Source organism: Artibeus jamaicensis, unplaced genomic scaffold (genome assembly GCF_021234435.1).
Source record: "Artibeus jamaicensis isolate MK-2021 breed Jamaican fruit bat unplaced genomic scaffold, CSHL_Jam_final scaffold_474, whole genome shotgun sequence".
NCBI lineage: Eukaryota > Metazoa > Chordata > Mammalia > Chiroptera > Phyllostomidae > Artibeus > Artibeus jamaicensis.
Genome location: NW_026522046.1, coordinates 27,334,511 through 27,349,547, shown reverse-complemented (window position 1 = coordinate 27,349,547; position 15,037 = coordinate 27,334,511).

The following is a 15,037-nucleotide window of genomic DNA, read 5'->3' as shown; positions in this document are numbered from 1 at the left end:
CAATCTTGGATGAACTTAACAAACTAGATCCTCCATGTCTGAACCCAGGCAGCTGGACACCACAACCAAGAAACACAAAAGGACAAACTGATGTGACTATAATTTTAAGGTCACTGGCCTGGGGCCCTCAGCACTGCCAACAATTCAGTCACATTTCTTTGGCCAACTGGTTCTCTTGCCCTCTGCAAGGCCATTTCAGGTCTTCCCCACTCTCTTCAACCTCCAATCCCTGACCTTGCTCCTCACTCTCCTTTTATTTCTTGGAGAATACAGACATCATTCATTGTACTATAATACCTTCTCCCTAGCAAATTTACCACCCAGACAACACCTGCACCCATCCTGTTCTCTTTTCCTCCTGTTAACGCAGAAATGTTCCTCCTTTAATCCAAGACCAACGCTTCTATTTCTTCCTTGGATCCCATCCCCTCCGACCTTCTTAGGGACCACACACCATTAATTATCCCTTCTTCTAACTCCAACCTCTCGCTTTTGGAGTCTTATCAGAATCTAAACATAATGAAGTCTTTTCTATCTTAACAAACCTGTAAAGCTTACACTTACAAAGTAATTACTATGTATCACTATTGTTCTGAGTATTTTGTATGTGCAACTTAATCATATTAGTCTATGAAGTAGGTGGTATTTTATTCCCATTTTTGAGAGAAAACAAATTCAGAGAGGTTTCAAAACTTGCCCACAACCACACAGCTGCTGAGTGAGGTGAGACTCCAATCCAAGTAGCCTGGTTCCATAGCTTTTTCTATTCCTGGTTGGTCTGTTTTTATTAGCAACTGTTTCACTTGTTTTTTTTATTGCATTGTCTTGTCTCTTCATGACTTGTTTCTCCACTGGAACTTTTATGATAAATTTGAAACTGAAAGAAAAGTTGCAAGAATAGTACAATGGACACCTATACACTGTATCTAAATTCATATACATACCTACACACACACCTGGAGGCATGTGACATTACATTACCCAATGACATGATTCAAATGTCAGTTACCATGGTATATTAATTGTAATTGCATAAAGTACAAACTTCACCTCCAGAACGTCTGTTTTCAAAGCACCAAGTAATTCACAGGTGCTCATGATGATCAGTGGCCTGAGCCATCACAACACTTCTTTCCGAAGGTGTCAGTGACTGGTGGCCACACATTCATTATCTAGTTCATGTGCAGACAGCGAGGCATGCGACTGTGTTGGCTCTTTGTCTCCCAGTGATAAACTTACATGACATTTTATAAAAATGAATTTTTGAAAGAGGAATTTGGCCAAAAAGATGAACATGCAGGAAAAAAATTAAAAGTGACAGTGCTGACAGTGAAATTAGAGTCAAACATAAATGGAGTTACAGAAGAGACAGCCAGGGGTACTGACACCGCCACCATTAGAAACACTAGCTATGTGGCTGGAGGAACCCAGCAAAGGGGAACTTATCAAGATTAATGTGGAAAGCAGATGCAACAAAAAGAATGAAGATGTCTTGGAGGAAGGGACACTGACAAAAACTTCACGTTAAATAAACTGTTGGAGATACTGCATGATATTATAGGTGTGAATGATAAAATGGTACAAGCCAACTCAAACTTAGAAAAGAGTATGACAATTTGCAAAGGCGTAGAGAAGATACTTGATCCATCTAATTAGTTACACACTCAGAAGAATTGCTCAAACTATCCTTTAAGGTTTTACAAAGAAATAAAATACAATAATCCTCAATGTCTCTAGTGTTTTAAATCATAGTGTACTACATAAAAAATTGTTCTACTAGCTTTTTCACTTCCCTGCATTTCTAACTTTAAGAGAGTTCATAATGTTTAACAAAGATGTTTCAAGGTGATTCTGCTGCTTTTTTTTTCTCTTTTTCTCTCATGATACTGATATTTTTTAAAGAATGTCCCACTATTTGGACTCCTCTGATTGGTCTTTCATGCTTAGGGTTGGATTAAATATTATGTTCTAGAACTTTTTTCCCCTAACTGCCTTACTCCACCTCCTCAACCAGGGCCCAGGTAGCTATGGTAAGTTACGGTGAAATTTCTGTGATGTTCTTCTCTTACTTTCATTCCCTTTCTCTCTTTTTAACCAACTTACAAACAAATGACCAACCAACTCACTTCTCTCCCCCCCAAAATAAATAAATAAATAACAAAAACACAAGCCAAACCTCACAGCTCTCTCAACCCTCCCACACATTCTTAAGAATGACTGAAATTCCACCGTCCATTTTCTTCATTCTGCTGTTCAGGGGGCGTTCCTCCTTTTACCCCTTAGGTGCCCCAGTGCCCTCACGTTTTCTATCCCGATTAAAAACTCTCAAGAAAAAAATCAAAAACTGTGACGCCAAAGGTGAAATGGTTTAGAAGACCTCTCCCAGGGATGGATGTGCCTTCAGCAAAGTTCTGTGAAGATCTAAACCTGCCCGGATCCCAGGTCATCAGAGATTTTCTATTGAACTGAATGAACGTATATGGGGATGGCCCAAAAGTCTGTATGGCTTTTTCCATAAAATAAAAGACACATTTTTTCATGTTCACCAATACTTTATTGATTTAGATATTTTGAGTATGTTAGCTATCTACCACATGGCATAATGTTGGTTGTTCTCAATTAATGTCTCAATTTGATCACTATCAACTTTACTTGGTCTACCTGACTGTGGAGCATGGTCCAGCCAGAAATCTCCAGCTCAAAACTTCATGAACCACTTTTGACACATTCGATTAACCACAGTACCTTCTCCATACACTGCACAAATCTTTTTTGTACTTCAGTTGCATTTTTACCTTTCTTGAAATAATAAGGCATAACATGCCAAAAATGTTGCATATATTAAAATGGCTACACAAAAATTCACCAATTTTGGAAGGTTTTTTTAAGTGCACACTGATATGACACCTATCACAATACAATGTAACAAAATTGTTTCAAATGACGTTAAAGACAACTAAACTACTAGAACCATCTTATGGAAAAAACAAATGAACTTTTTGGCCAACTCAATAGCTCAATGGTTAAAATCAAAGATTTCCAAGTCAAACTCTGTCTTCATTAAAGCACTGCTTTCAGAATGATAACTATTTTTACTGATAATAGTTCATGCCAGAGCCCTGGCTGGTGTGGCTCAGTGGATCGAGCACTGGCCTGCAAAGCAAAGGGTCACTGATTTTATTCGTAGTTAGGGCACATGCTTGGCTTGTGGGCCAGGGCTCCAGTAAGGGATGTGCAAGAGGCAAACACACATTGATGTTTCTTTCCTGCTTTCTTCCTCCCTTCTCCTCTTTCTAAAAAGAAAATAAATAAAATCTTTAAAAAATACTTTACTATAGCCAAGTACTGGAAGCAACCTAAGTGCCCACCAGTAAATGAGTGTATAAAAAAACTATGGTACATTTACACAATGGAATACTATGCAGCAGAAAGAAAGGAGGAGCTCCTACCCTTTGCAACAGCATGGATGGAACTGGAAAGCATTATGCTAAGTAAAATAATCCAGGTAGTAAAAGACAAATGCCATATGATCTCACCTATAAGTGGAGCCTAATCAATAAAGCAAACAAGCAAGCAAAATATAACTAGAGACATTGAAATAAAGAACAATCTGACAGTAACCAGAGGGGGGGGGGAAGAGGAATAATGGGAGGAAAATAGGGGAAGGGCCATCAAGGAACATGTATAAAGGACACATGGACAAAACCAAAGTGGGTAAGTTCAAGGGTGGAGGCAGGGATGAGTAGGGCAGGGGGCTGTGATGGGGTGAAAATGGAGACAACTGTACTTGAACAAAAATTTATAAATAAATAAATAATTTCTGTCAAAAAATAGTTTATACCAGAGAGTGCTAGAATCTTGGATGACTAGGTAGGAGTTTGAAAAAAAAAATCTTTGATTGAAATATTGTTGTTTTAATCTTGGCATATGAAATAACTCTTTGTGATATAATTTTCATGGATGGCTTGTCTCACCAAGTAGTGTATAATGGTATTTTAAGGTCTTATTCTCTGTAGCACCTAATATATGCCTTACCTATAATGAGTTCAGCAGATGCTTGCTGAGTTTAAATATATATCTTTTTTGACTAGAGAATTATATTAATGATGGTTTGTCCTCCTCTATTCATCATATCAGAAGGTATATGATGTCTGTTAGTGGGAATTTTAAGTTCAAACACTAAGTTAGGGTGGTGTGTATCAGGTTTTTCTCCAATCAGATTACCTGTTTGCTTTCGTTATAAATGAGTAATATATGAGAAGATACTTGGAGATATGTGAATATCCCATTTTCCAACCTGTCCCCCAGTGGTGTTAATACCCATTGATAATCCTTGCCTTATCAATTATTATTTTTTATGGCTACAAAAATAATGATTTTCTAATTTCATCTGTGGATCTACCTTTATTAACTGGCATTCTCATGTGAAAAAGTTTTCCTTCTTCTGGACCCTCCCTCCTTTTTGACTCTTTATTACTCACAAATTTTTTTTTCATTCAGTGTGTTAAAACGAATTACTAGCATTTTTATCTTTCCCATTTCCCTATATTTGGCAGTAGGAGGATCTTTAGTCTGGTTCCTGTGTCGTTTCGCATGTCCCCTCAGTTTGTGAATGCTTCTCTGGTCATTTTTAGTTGAGTACCATTTGGGTAATTGAGTTGAGCATTTGGGTAATTGTGAAAACAGTTTGAGGTCTAGATAATATCATCTTTCTTCAGCGAAGATTTGCATTTGCTTCTGGCAAGAGGTTAAGGCTACTAGCAATTTTAGGTCACCTTAATCGAAATGGTGAACTTGAGATGATTTGAAACCAGGAGTGTTGGCCTATCTCTGGTTTATCCTTACTCCCAATGTAGTCATTTGGGGCTCAAAACCTGGATTCACTCCCCTTGACCTTTCTCAAACTTATTTTTTTTTAAGATTTTATTTATTTATTTTTAGAGGGGAAGGGAAGGAGAAAGGGAGAGAAACATCAATGTGTGGTTGCTTCTCAAGCACTCCCTACTGGGGGCTTGGCCTGCAACCCAAGCATGTGCCCTGACTGGGAATCAAACCAGTGACCCCTTGTTTTGCAGGCCAAGGCTCAGTCCACTGAGCCACACCAGCCAGGGCTCAAACTTGAATTTTATACCCCTATTCCTATTAGTTTGTCAAAAGATCTGTTCAGCTTCCCAGCCACCTGTTACGAAAGAGCAGCTCTAAATATCCCACTCACCTCTTTGCATTTTCTTCTCTCAGATTTTGTTATCTTATTTCTTCATTGTCATGTTAGCTCCTGGAGTGATTTCTAAAATATTTTGTCCAACTTCTGTGGGTTTTCTCGGTATAAGTGTTAGCTTGAATTACCCAATCCATTACTGGAAATGAAAGTTTTTCTTACCCCAGAGTTGACTTTTAAAAGTGATATGGTTATGTCATTTTCCTAATTAAAACACTTCAATGACTGCCTGATTTTCTTCAGAATTCTTTACTCGGCATGAAGGTCTACATCCCCAAACCATCTCCGGCCACTCTCCCTCGCATTTCTACTTTCCAGACTCACTGGGTCTCTTCTGCATGCCACACCCTCACAATTCTGGCTTTGTACTTGCGGTTCCCATCTCCTGACTGCTGTCAACTTCTCCTACCCGTCTCCCTCTGACCTAGTTAATGCTTACTCATTGTCAGAGCTCAGCCAGATGTTCAGCCAGGAAGACTCCCCTGCCTTTCCCAGCCTAGGTAGGTCTCAGTCATTGCACCCAGTTCTTCTTAAAACCCCTTACCGAAGTTTGCAATTATGTTGATTTGAATGATTATTTGAATAATATCTGTCTTCTTCCATATGCTACATGAAAGGCAGAGATCATGTGTTTTGCTCATCATTGCATGCTCAGCAACTACTTGTAACAGGTGTTCAATAAAATGGGGGAAAGAATAAAAATGATTGTCAATCAAAAATCCTTTTCTGGGTCACTTATCAATGCAATTAGCCCATTGATTTCCAGCAACAGCTCTGCACCTCGGGTTTTGTAGATGCAGCTCTGATTTCCTGGTGCTTAACTTTGAAGTCTGATTATTTAAAAAAAAGTTTCGGTTTCTATTTCTCCTATGGTCACGATGATTTCATGTCAATACAGCAGTTATTTTTAACAAAACAAATGCTGCTTTTTGGGGACTTTGTAAAACTGCGGAACAAAGTAACCAAGAGGTTACCTTGGTTTCACTGTAAACACACTGGTCATTGAGAAAAAGCCATTCAGAGCCTGGATTCCCAATTTGGCTAACTCCTCAGAAAGTGAAAAATAAAAGACAGAGTCTCAGGCAGGTGATAGAGTCAAAATGACACAGCAAATAATGTTGCAACTACGGTATGTTCTTTTGCTTAATATAGATTTCCCTGGTAGAGTAAATTTCCATCTGTTTTGCATTTGAAAATAAAAGACAGCTGGTTTGTTCTTTAAAGTTTGCAGGTAAGAAGGCAATAAATTATGGGAACTCTAATTAATACTATCAGTTTTTGAGATTTGAAAACTGTAAGTTTTATTAACCAATAAGTTCAATTAAAAATGCTGTAGGTTTTTGTTTTAAAACCAGATTTAGGCTTACATTGCTAGAAACCTTTATAAGCCTGTACCAAATTTATATTTTCTCTTTTAATATGATTGTCTTGCAGTTGGCTATTTTTCTTTCTCTAGGCCTACAGAACACACAAACAACAGCTATTTCACTTCTGTAGCCTCAAAGTCATTTCTTAGTCAGCTTTCCTGAATGGGGTCTTCACTGACAAAGTTGGGTAATGGTAACCATAGTTAGGTTAGGTTTTCAGGAATTACAGTGTGCTTCTGCTGGAGAAATATGAAATGCGTGGACACACCAGTGGGCAGCGCTTCACTTGCATGCTTTGTGAAACTTAATCTTCCTCTCCAAATGGTGAATGCAGCTCAATACCCTTTTAAAAAAGAAACACATTTAAGCCCTCCTAATTAGCCTTCTTGTCAAATGGAGGAAACAATATGTTTGCTGTATAGGTGTGGAAATGGGGATATTGTTAGATATGGTAATAGGCAGTCCCCACGTTTCCCCTAAGCTCCTGCCCTCATTATCCAAGTGCCTACTAACCATCTCCACTTGCCTATCTAATATACCTCAATCTTAACATGTCTAAGAGTGCACTGGTTTCCCCTTGTTCTCAAAAGCCTGCTTCGTATAACCTTCATCACCTCAGTAAACGACAACTTCATTCTTCTATTTGCTCAAGCAACTGAGGGGTCATCCTTGATTCTTCAGTTTCCTCATACCTCATGTCTAACTCAGCAGCAAATCCTTTCAATTCTACCCTCACCAAGTGTCCAGAATCTAACCACATCTCACCATTGCCCCGCCATGCCCCACCCCCAGTCCAAGCCACACATAATCTCTTGCCTACACTATTAACTGATCTTCCCTGCTTTCACTCTTAATGTCCTACAACACTCCACCTCCATACACGCCAGCCAGAGTTATCCTTCCAAAATGTAAATCGTACAGATTTTTGTCTCAAGTTAGAATCCAAAGTCCTGACCACAGGGCTAAAATATATAAACATCCTTTTGTTCATTCCACTCCAATTAAACTGGCTTCTGTGACTTGCCTCTACCATACCAACCTCGCTCCTACCACAGAAACTCCGCATATGCTATTCCATCTATCTAGAATGTTCCTCCCCTAATAAGCTCATGAGCAGCTTCTTAATCTTCCTCCAGCGTCTGCATAAATGTTCCCATTTAGAAAATGCCTTTCCTGGACACGTCATTTTTAAAAGCACCTCATCCCCTTACCCACAGGAGTCCTTAAGGCCTTACCTAGAATAAGGTTGGTCCTGGTTTCATCTGTATTATCTTAAGATAATTATGAGTAAGTACCCTCAAAATGTCCTTGTTTGATAACTTATGTTGTCGCACACGTTTGCCATGTTTTATCTTTATAGCCTTCACCACCACCTGATGCCACTTGTCTGTCTCTCCCCATTTGAATGTTGGTGAGAATTGACCATTTGTTTTATTTCCTGCTGTATCCCTATTACTAAGAAGGGCCTACAACACAAAGACTCAATAAATATGTGCTTAATGAATGGGGCCATTAGCTACCTGATAATGTTAATGGCTCTCCTGGGAACCAGAGAGAAAAAAATAAATAAGATACCCTGTTCAATACACAAATGATTTGCTCGATCTTATAGAAACTGGAAACAGGTTTTCGAACAGGTCAGGTTGAAAATCTATGGTCCAGGAGCTATCTGCCTCGTGGGGAAGTCAGAGGTGAAAGGCAGGTGGGCGTAGGAACTTCTTTCTCTCCTCAGTGAATTGCTGGGATGTCCAATCCGCCAAAGTCACCATACTGAGTGTGCCATGTACATCGTCCTGCCCAGTGTGGCTACCAAGGGCTAATGATAAATTAAATTCCTAAATTCTACTTTTGTCACTGGAAAAAGGTTTTGCTATAGAGTATTGACTTTGCAGAGCCTAAGCGACAAAAACAGGAACTATTTTTGGCCCTAAATGTCTTATGACAGGGTAAGAAGTGGAGGCAGGGAAGCTGTATCACAGAGAACTGAGCACATGGACACAAATTATTTGCTTCAGGGAACAGCTTTGTAACCAAACTTGTGCAAATAAGCCTAATTACATCCTTAGGAGAATACCACACAAGTTAGAAATGCTTATTAACACTGACGATCTCTGCACATGATTTTCCAAATTATCTTTAACCACTTGGGAATTCATTTTTTAAAAAAGTGAGCTTTTCCCCCTGTTAAATTTAGGTGTACTCCCAGTAGAAACAACTGAGTTATCTTAACATTCTAAGGAATTATAATTCTAGATACCTCAAGAAATCTGCTACACAATTCTCTCCTCTGACAATATAGACTTATGCTTACTTCCTCCTCTCTATACTATATTCTTAGCACCTTCCTGATACGCCTCTGTGATAGTACTTACCATTCTATGGTGTATTTATATATTTTCTTATTTGGCCACCATCCAAGTTCCCTTTCCCCTCCTACCCCACCTCCAAGTGTTTTAAAAGATTGTGAGCTCCTAATGCAGCAGTACCTAGGAAACATCTTCAGAGTGCAGAATTCCCTGCCTTCTGAGATTTAATTCAGGAGGTCTAGGGTGGGGCTAGGGAATCTCTAGCAGGCTTTCCCAAGTGACCTCGGTGGTCAGTTCATAGAGTTCACTACAAGAAAATGACAGAGAGTAGAGACTATCTTAGTCATCATTGCGCAACTAGTGCCCAGCACATACACACCCAATAAATATGTGCTGAATCAACTGAATGAATGGTCCGAAAAACATGTGGGGACTTTCTAAGAGAATCATTTCATATAGAACCAAAACCACAAAATAAACTAATGAGCAAGACAGAACCAGAGGCCTGGAAACAAGGAACAGAGTGGCAGAGACCAGAGAGGAGGAGGGTGAGGAATAAAGGTGGAAAGAAGAGGAAGGGACTAGTCAGGAAACATGTATGAATGACCCATGGACATGGACACCAGGGTGGGGGTTGACTGTGGGAGGTGGGCTGGGTGAAGGAGCACAAACGGGGGAAATTGGGATGCCTGTAATAGAATAACAGTAAAATATTTTTTACAGAAAGAACCAGAAGACAGTCTCTTAGGGTACAAACCTGCTGTCCTCAGAATGCCAGCCATCTGAATAAAGCATCCTTAAAGATGCAATCCCTATCTCTGCTTATCCGGTCTGGTGGGTGACAAGGCAGTGCAAACACCAGCTTTTTCTGTTTCCTATTCTGGTGACTCCACATCAGTGCAGACTTTGGGACTCTCTGAACTCTCCCCTACAAGTCTGCTATGTTCTTTTGAGTCTGGAAATAAGGTGCTACTCAAAACTTGGATGACAGAATCTCCAGAAAGCCAACTAGAACAAAAGGGGACTGAACCTTGGGACATACTCATCACTACCCACCACTGTGGTGAAGTTTGGCTGAAATAAAACCTTGCATTCATCACACCAGAATAAAGAAATCACCAGAGCAACAATGGACCACCAAAACTCAAGAAGACCTGAATGTCATCTTTCGAAAACAATGATATATTCTTTTCATTACTTTGTGTTTAACCCTATATTATAGAGAACTTCTTCCTGTTAAACAAGATACAAATATTTAGATATACTTAGCAAAAATGTTTTAAGCATCTCTGAATTTTGTCTTGCAGGAGGAACTTATGTTGAACATACTTTCACTACATGTCTTATAGATGTTTGGACTTCCCTGGGAAGCCTTTGAAATTATACTTTGTTTAAGCATATCAGTAAGGTGAAAAAACAAACCAAAACCAGTTCGATCAGACAGCACTTTGCTTATATGCTGTGGGAGTCACGCAACAAACGGGTCCAAAATAAGGGGGTTACAGAGCTGTCCTGGCAAGATAAGAACAGTCCAGCAGATAACTAGGCAGTTTGCAAATGCAAATCTTAGGTAAACAGAATACAGAGGGTCCCAATTTATGATGGTTTGACTTAGGACTTTTCAATTTTATGACAATGCAAAAGCTGTCTGCATTCAGTAGGGACTGTACTTCGGATTTTGAACTTTGATTTTTTTTTTTCCCAGGCTAGTGATATGGGGGTACAATACTCTCTCATGGTGCTGGATAGCAGCAGCGAGATGATTTTGCCCACTTGTAGGCTAATGTAGGTGTTCTGAACATGTTTAAAGTAGGCCACGAGAAGCTTCCATCTTACAATTTTTCAGCTTATGACAGGTTTATCAGGAAGTTAAGAAGCGGCTTGAGTTCGTGATCTCCTCTGACAATACAGAGTTACAATGGCATAAGCACTTTAGAACTCACCCTACTCATATTTTATCTGTATCATTTTCTACTAGGCCTTGTACCCTCACCTTTTCCAGACAGAAGCACCTTGTTTCTTCATCAGAGGCAAAGAAAAGTGAGTTTTGAGAAAGAGGAGATTATAACTGAGAAATGTTTTTAAAACTCAGAAATGGTCTGCAAGATGAATATTCTATCACTTTATGAAAATGTGACTATTAAGTTCACGTTTATCAGAGTGTGTTTTATGTCAGGCTCTAAACCAACCCTCCTCTGAGCATTTAATTAATTCACCCTTAATTCATGCTGATTAAATTTTCTACCATTTGTTGCTCTGACATATTCTCTAATGACATTTTCCAGTCTTCTCCCCAAAACATCATATTTAAAACCCACTGGAAGTGAAATAAATTCAGCCATTTTTTTCTTGCTCTAGAAACCCAAGAGTACAGAGATCCCTCTCCAAAACATAGGCAAATTTCCTTTAGATAAGTTCCCAGATTGGCCAAATAGTAACAGCATCAAGACAGAATTTTCAATTATAGATTGTACATGTTTAAAAACAACCATCATTCAGCTGCTTAGATGACAACAGTTGGACTTTTCCTTTACTTTGGATATATTCTATATGTGCAGATATGAGTTACTTTTGAATTAAAGAATAAGTTGTCTTTATGTATACATAGTCAGAAAACATTATGGCTTGGACTTAGCACTCCCTGATAAGGAATTTCAGCCTGCCATTTAGGCAACTTGGCTACATTCTCCTTGTAATCTCAGTATAGCATTGCTAAGAGACAAAGCTTCTGTTTTAAAATCTCAGGTCTTTCACTGTGCTCTCTGAGTCACAGTAGTTACTGTTTCCTTCTTGGTACAGTAACCAGAAATGATTATGTTTCCACCAGAAGAATGTTGGGGAAATAACTCTTACTAATAATTATGAAAACAGAAAGCAACAGATATTGATACTTGTAGTGTATAGCATGTATTATGTAAATGAACATGAAAATGGGAGGCCTTGAGTCACTTGAAATTTCAAGTAAGTCATTTTGGCTTTACATGAACAAGTTGTCCATTGGGAGTACTCTACTGTACTGAGCAGTAATGCTAAGGCAAATCCTAGGAGACAACAAAAACAGAACTAGCAATAAAAGAAATATGTGCAGGGACAATGAGAATATTTCAATCCTATAAGCATATTTTAAAAGAATTAAATGGCTTAGGGCCACATATAGAAAGTATACATATGCATGATTCTATACGTTGCATGCATATATTAGTACCTCTTATTGTTTTGAAGAGCAGAGAGGAGCCACTTGTTTGTGTATGAGTATTTATAATATTTCATCCAATGACTTAAGAGTTTCAGATACTCAGTGAATAAATGATTTTTAAAAAGAGAATTGATATGTTCAATGACAAGGAACCAGTATAACTTGTTATATTTATTTGGAATATTCAACAGATGTTTGTTAAAAATACTATGTTAACATGGAAAGCTGCTTATGATATAATAAGTTAAATATGAATATATAGTGATGTTACAACAATAGAAAAAATCTTTGAATAAGATAGAACATAACTATGGAAAAATGCTAAAATGAGACTTTAGAAGTATTCTTCTGTCTCCTCTCTACTTTCTATTTTTTCTTTAATAAACGTGTTTCTTAATCATATAACTTAGTATAACTGTGGAATTAGCAAAAAATGGTATAGGAGTTGATGTATTGCTTTGTGAGAGCTCTGACACACTAGGCCATATTGCTATCCAACTGGTAGAGCCTGCAAGCAGGAAGACTAATTAGAAGATAACTTATGGTGGTTTAGGTATTAGCCAAGAAAATGTTTAGCTACACATAACAGAGAACCAGCTGGGGTTTTTCCAGACATAACAGTAAAGCCCAGATGTTGCCAGTCTAGGACTGCTACAGCAAAACGTCAAGATGTCAAGAATGTCCCAGACTTTTATCTTTCTGCTCCAGCATCCCTAGCTTGTGGATCCCATTGTCATACTTTCTACAGCATGCTTACCTTCTTTTTTGTCATGAGGCTCCATCTCTATTCTCATGTTAGTATTCTAGGAGAAAGAAAAAAGTACAAAATGGGAGGGTGTCTATATATTAGGAAAAGAAATGTTTTCCTGGAATTCTTCATCCTATGTCTAGAACTATATCCCATTAGATTCCAGAACTGTATGGGATCTAATGAAATGAGTTTTTTGGCTGGCTCACTGCCAGCCTTCCTAGCCTCCCCCACAAAAGTATCAGGGTATTTCTAACATACAGGGGCAACAAGCATTGTCTGCTCCTTCTTTTCATATATGGAATACACTCATCCTCTTCCTAAAAGAAACAATCCCAAAGTCTCATCCACTTACTACAATAAACTCAGGTCTAGAATCCAGAAGTTCTGATGATGTAGGACATTTCCCATTAAGAGTGTGGATTTTCACGTTCTGGCAACCAACATTTAAGGACAAGTTATCTACCCCAGTACTCCTAATAAGACATGATAGACAGACAAGGTAACAGAATGTTGGTAAAACTCCTTTTCAGGAAAGGCGGAAATGGGAAACACAGTACTCTCTGTCCACGGAAATCTCAAATCCTACTGGATAATTATAGCGAGGAATCCATGCCCTTGGTCTGTCAATTTCTGGTTCTGTTTTGTAGGAAGATCTTTCTAGTCCATTGACTTCCAGGGGTCACATCTGAGGTGGCCGTTGTGGAGGATACATTTTTGGAGCATTAAAGCTTCAGCAGTTTGAAGAAACTAAATCCAAGAGTGGTGAGTGAGTCCAGAGTCTGGTGCCCTTTTACCTTCTGAGGCAATTGGCATTCTGAAAATGATAGTGGAGAGGTTGCAAAGTTCTCAAGGGGCTGAGTGGGAAGTGGGGGAAAATTTTGAGTTGAGGACCCAAGAAGGAAAGATTTTGCATTGGAACTCCAAAGATCTATATCCTGGAAGTAACTTTTAATTAATCCCTAATTGGATTAAGGTGATCTGTCCATAATAAAAATGGCCTCCATGAACCGAGCCTCCCAATATTCATGGCCTTGTGCCATGTTATCTGTTGGTTGTGTGACTTGCTTCAGCCAGTGACACATTAGGAAGCAAAGGCTTGTACACTGTGGCTTGTCTTCTTGGAATGCTCCCTCTTGGAACCCTGGAATTACCATGCTGTGAGGAAGCCCAAGTTAGCCACATGGAAAAGCCATGTAGAGGAAAATCAGGGAATCTAGCCAACAGCCAGGACAGAGGCCCAAGACATAAAACCCTAGTTGAACTGGGCTCCAGCCACCCGAACCACCCCAGCTGAGGCCCAAGACATCATGGAACAGATGTGCATCACTCACTACAGCCTGATTAAATTCCTGAGCCAGAGAATCTGGAATCTTGAGCAAACAAGAGTTGTTTTTAAGCCATTAAGTTTTGAGGTGGCTGCTACACAGCAAAAATAACTGAAATGCTACTAAAAGATAAAGAATGTATGCCAAATAATCTAATTGTTGGGAAAATACAATTGAAAATACTTAACCTAGAGGAAAGCATGAAAACACATAAAAATAGAACAGATAAGACAATAAAAGCAAACAGAACAATCAGTTTAAACTCAGACACTTGTTTCTAGGCAATTACATGTAGGTATGAGCGGCATAGACAAAGGTCTTGTCTCAGTACAGTTTTTACCCTCAAAAATTCTTGTCTTTTCTTCATTAGCCTCTGTATCCTGTTCATATCATTTTCACCTTAGTTTAACTGACGCGGTTTGAAATAAGCCTGCTGGGGAAATACTACTTTTAATCTACTCTCTGCTAAATACATTTAGAAGATTTCAGTGGTCTCCAATCTGGTTTAGAAGATTAAGAAATGCTTGGAACCATTTCTCTATTACCACCACCTCTCAGTTTTATTTTGATAGGATTCCGTGTCTGATACGGTAATAGTTGACTTTTCAACCCAGAAAGTCCCCAAATTGTGGAATAAACCAGTTTATATTACCAGCCCCACGCAGAAAGCATCTCTCTGCAGACGGCACTTTGTTCTCTCTGCCAGCTGTTGAGAATAAAGCCACGCTTAACTTCTTTTATTTTGATCGGTGCTTCGCCACTTCCCCTGCCCATAGATAAGTGATTATTTGAACTTCTCCTTTTCTTCCTCCACTACTGAAAAACTATTAATACATGGAGTTACCCTAAAGGCCTTTTACGATCCAGGAAATAT